The sequence below is a fragment of the Phascolarctos cinereus genome, unplaced genomic scaffold, assembly GCF_003287225.1.
Source record: "Phascolarctos cinereus isolate Bilbo 61053 unplaced genomic scaffold, phaCin_HiC Scaffold_9;HRSCAF=440, whole genome shotgun sequence".
In the NCBI taxonomy this organism is placed as follows: Eukaryota; Metazoa; Chordata; class Mammalia; order Diprotodontia; family Phascolarctidae; genus Phascolarctos; species Phascolarctos cinereus.
This window is the reverse complement of record NW_027556402.1, coordinates 121,468,336-121,473,721: the sequence shown is the minus strand read 5'-3', so window position 1 is coordinate 121,473,721 and position 5,386 is coordinate 121,468,336.

Sequence of the window (5,386 nt, the reverse complement as noted above, 5' to 3'; positions counted from 1 at the left end):
ACTACTAACAACATTCATCTCTAATTATGCATAAGGCACAGAGTGTACAATAAGATAGATGTGACATTTCCTGCTCCTAAGGAATTCATAATCTAATTCCCTTCACAAGTACTACCTGAGAGGCAAGACAGCAAACTTGGCTCCTGCAGCTTTAAAATACAGAACAGACAATGTAGAAAACACTGATACAATTACCTGACTGAATGATTTTGTGCACATTTTTCAAATATAGGCAACTATATCAAGTAATACAGAACTACAGAAAGCTTTTTTTTTTTTGGCTTTTGAGAAAAGCACTCTGAGACAGCCAATGTTGGTTATAGTGGGAAGTCATAAAAAGAAAAGAAACTTGCTATCTTACTTTTGGCCCTGGGGCATGCAGTCCTATTTTTTTAAAAGCAAACATAAGAAGCAGATTTTCTTCTCCTTGTTGCAGGAAGAATGGCTATTTTTAGATTGTACTAGGCACAACAAAACATAGGCACCAAACACCTTCCCCACTGACTTCAATCCCTGAAAAATTTGACAATTGTAGCTAATCTTTCCACCAATTGTGATTGAGATATTCTTGGAAAGTCACTATTTATGAAAAATTCATGACACTGTGAACTTAGTTGTGGTGGTCCTTGGAGAATAGCCATACACTCTATCACAAGGTCCATTCTCAGGGCCTCTACAGTTTCCTTTGTTCTTTCTTTCCTTCCTTCCTTCCTTTCTTTTTCTTTATTTCTCAAATTTGTGACCTTTTATTGATCAAGAACATTTTTTTTTACAATGTAACTTAATAAACCTCAATACTCTAGTGAGGTAGGTAAATAAACAATACTGCACATTTAAATACATAGGTAGGCAGGAGTATGTGTAAATAATAAGCTCACTTATTAAATAATGAGAAATGGAATAGAACTCTCTCTCTAGTTTCAACCCCCAAATCATAATATAGTTAACTTTAACAATAATGATCACCTGATTGGTAATGGGTTTGTTTCAAGTTTCAAATTGGTGAATTTTCTGTATCAGTTGTGTCAAGAAACTTTTCATAATTTGGTTACCACTAAAACAATTTAGCTATTGTTGATTATTGTTTTAATGTGTAAACTAGCCAAAAAGTTTACTTGGGTTATGTATGGCTTGCTGAGAATTTGCAAGTGTATAGAAATCCCTAATGATTGGGTTTTTACACCAGGACAAAATTAAGTTTGATATGTAAATCCTGGAAAAGTTTTTCCTAAGCTGTGACCAGTAAAACTTGCTGCTGAGGTAAAAGCTCATAGGATTTTATTTTGAGTAGTCTGATGGGTCATAATCCATTGATAATCAATTATCCACCATCTGAGAGAAATGCCACAAGCTACTCAGAGAAGGTGAAACTGGTGGTGATGAAGTCTAGAGGTTAGGGGTCCTGGAATCCCCAAATCATGACACACAGGTCCTGACCAAAAGAATTCGACTCAAGCCTTCTTTCAGCTAAAAACAAGGTTTATTGAAGATCTGCCATATTAGCCAGACTCTTAAGGAATCTGAGCATCTGTGGGTTATTGGCTATATTGTGAAAATCTGAGCATCTTAATGGAGACAAGATAGACTTTATATACAGAAAGACTGTGGGAGGGATCTAGGAGTGGCCAAGCGGTCTATAAGGTAATAGAATTCCAGGGAAATGGAGGATCTAGGAGTGGCCAAGTAGTCTATGAGGTAACAGAATTCCAAGGAAATAGAGCCTAGGTAGGACCAAGGGTGGAAAGTGGCCTGGGGCCATAGGGAGGCAAGACAATGGAGGGCCAGGTTAGGTCCAGGATAACAGAAATGGGGAATTGGGTGTAGCCAAAAAAGAGGGAATCATGGCCTCAGAGGAACACCAGAGATCTCCTTCATCAAGTGGGAGAATTCAAGGGCAGTCCAAAGGTTTTCTAGGACAAATGTCTCACTTTGGGCCTGTACCCCATCAGTGGGAAGTCAGCATTGTGAAAAGCTGAAAGGACAATTTTAGGCTCAGTCTAAGATGGGATTTTCCTGGCTCAGTTTCCCCATTTTATTCCTTTGAAAGGGAATGTTACTCACCTATCTATTCCTGAGTCCGGCTATGAGGTGGATTTGATACTGCATGGTTGGGAAACTGAATTATCTGAATCCAAACAGAGCTAAGAATGTTTTATCTTCTCAAAGTTGGGCCCTAAATCTAGTCCCTGTTTTATATCTAGGCCCTGCAATTTTTTCTGTCAGACTTATGTCTTCTAGACTATGAGTCATTCACCTACAGTTGGTGACAGAGTTTCCAGCCGATGTCCCCATCATTCCCTGGATCCAGCCTGTGATCAATTCCAGTCAACCTCCTCTTTGGGACCCTCTTGAGGCAGGGACAGCTCTACATCCCTTGCCAGCAAGAAGCAGCTTCAGAAGCTAAGACTTTCACCCCTTACTCTCAAATAATTTGAGTCCCATTTATTTGAGGGAGGAATGATTGGGTTGGGATCTTGTCCCTAGAAAGTAAAAGCCCTGGACTTTCCCACATGGCCAAATCTCTGGCAGTCTTGAGGCTATAATCCCATCAACTGACCTTTCATTGTGGCTATACCCAATCTCCCCTGCATTGTCTTACCCCCTATGGTTGCTGGTCATTTCCCTCCCCTCCAGATGTCCTTAGGCCCTTCCACCTATCACCCCGAACTACTTGGCCACTCCTAGATTTCTCCCACAGGCTTTCTCTATATAAGGTCCATCTTGTCTCCATTAAGATGCTGGGATTCTTAAAACGTAGCCACTGCTTACTCATGTTCAGACTCCTTAAGAGTCTGCCCAATATGACAATGTTCTAATAAACCTTGTCTTTGGCTGAAAAAAATAAAATAAAATAAAATTGCTGCAAAAAAATTTGGCTTCTCTTGTTTTTATTTTCATTTTTATTTTTTACCTTTATGAATTTATTTTTATTTTTCAACATTTACTTACACAAGATCTAGAATTCCAAATTTTCACTCCATCTCCCCCCCTACCCCCACCCCAAGATGGCATGCACTCTGAATATCCCTGCCCCTAGTCTGCCCTCGCTTCTATCTCTCCCCCTCTTCTCTTATCCTCTTCCCCTTCTATTTTCCTGTATGGCAAGACAGATTTCTGTACCCCATTTCCTATATTTCTTATTTCCAGGTTGCGTGTGAAAACACTTCTTTTAAACATGTGTTTTTAAAACTTTGGGTTCCAAATTTTCTCCCTTTCTCTCTCTCCACTCACCATCATTGAAAAGGCAAGCAACTCAATATAGGTTATACATGGGCAGTTATGCAAAACACTTCTGTAGTATTCATGTTGTAAAAAACTAACTCTTATTTCCCTTAATTCTCTCCTGCCCCCTTCATTTATTCTATTCTTTCTTTTGACCCTGTCCCTCCTCAGAAGTGTTTGCTTCTGATTACCCTCTTTCCCAAACTGCCCTCCTCTCTATCACTCCCCTGATCTCTTGTCCCCTTCTCCCCCTATTTTCCTGTAGGGTAAGACATGCCCAATTGAGTGTGTATGTTATTCCCTCCTTAAGCTGAATCCTATGAGAATAAGATTCACTAATTCCCTCTCACCTTCCCTTCTTTCCCCTCCACTGTAACAGCCTTTTCTTTTCTGTTTTTTTGTGAGATAATTTACCCCGTTCTATCTCTCCCTTTCTACTTCTCCCAGTATAATCCTTTCTCACCCCTTAATTTTATTCTCCAGATATGACCCCTTCATCTTCAACTCACTCTGTGCCCTCTATCTATCTATCTAGCTAGCTAGCTAGCTCTATCTAACTATCCATCTATATCTATATCTATATACATACATATTTTTTTTCCTCCAACTACCCTAATACTGACAAGGTTTCATGAATTATAACTATCATCTTTCCATGCCATGATTTCTCTTTCCTGTTTACCTCTTCATGTTCCACTTGAGTCTTGTATTTGAAAGTTAAATTTTCTATTCAGCTTGGGCATTTAATCAAGAATGCTTGAAAGTCCTCTATTTCACTGAATGACCATTTTTTCCCCTGGAGGATTTTTTGCTGGTTCGGTGATTCTTGGTTGTAATCCTATCTCCTTCACCCTATGGAATGTTATATTCTATGCCCTCTAATACTTTAATGTAGAAGCTGCTAAATCTTGTGTTATACTGATTATGTTTCCACAGTACTTGAATTGTTTCTTTCTGGCTGCTTGTAATATTTTCTCCTTGACCTGGGAACTCTAGAATTTGGCTATGATATAACTATCAGTTTTCCTTTGGGGATCTCTTTTCAGGAGGAGATCGGTGGATTCTCTCAATTTCTATTTTGCCCTCTGTTTCTAAAATATCAGGACAGTTTTCCTTGATAATTTCTTGAAAGCTGATGTCTATGCTCATTTTTTTGACCATGGCTTTCCGATAGTTCAATAATTTTTAAATTATTTCTCCTGAATCTATTTTCCAGGTCAGTTGTTGCTCCAATGAGATATTTCACATTGTTTTCTTATTTTTCATTCTTTTGGATTTGTTTTACAGTGTTGTGATTTCTCATAAAGTCATTAGCTTCCAATTGATCTATTCTAATTTTTAAGGAAGTATTTTCTTTAAAAAGCTTTTTAATTCCTTTTTCATTTGGCCACTTTTTCCTTTTTAGGGCATTCTTCTCCTCATTGGCTTTCTAGATCTCTTTTGCCATTTGGGTTGGGCTATTTTTTAAGGTGTTATTTTCTTCAGTATGTTTTTGGGTCTCCTTTAGCAAGCTGTTGACTTTCTTTTCATGATTTTCTTGCATCACTCTCATTTCTCTTCTCAGTATTTCCTCTACTTCTATTACTTGCTTCTCAAACTCCTTTATGAGCTCTTCCAAGGCTTGGGACTGATTCATATTTTTCTTGGAGGCTTTGGATGTAAGAGCTTTGACTTTGTTTTCTTCTGTTTGTGTGTTTTGATCTTTGTTACCAAAAAAAGATTCTATGGTGTGACACTTCCTGTGATGTTTGCTCATGAATCTAGCCAATTACTGGAGTTATAAACTCTTTGTTAAGGTAGAGGTCTGCTTCCAATGTGGAGAATGTACTGTCTTAAGCTTCTGGTGTTTGTACAGCTGTTTTCAGAGATACTTCTAAGGACCTGTAAATTTTCAGCTCTTCCAAGGTGGTATGATAAGGAGCAAGGTTTTTACTCCTTTTCTCTCCTGTGCTCTGGTCTGTGAGTGACCACAAGCACTCTTTTCTGTCTTGGAATTGTGAGGAAGATTTACTCTCTACCACCTTATAAACTCACCATGCCAGCACTCCTCTTCGCCCCAGGACTGCCCCTCAGAACTATGACCCAGATCCAAGCACAGGAAAAGCAAGAGATTCCTGCTGCAGCACTGGCAAAGAGATCCCTGAAATCCTCTCTGATCTGTCAC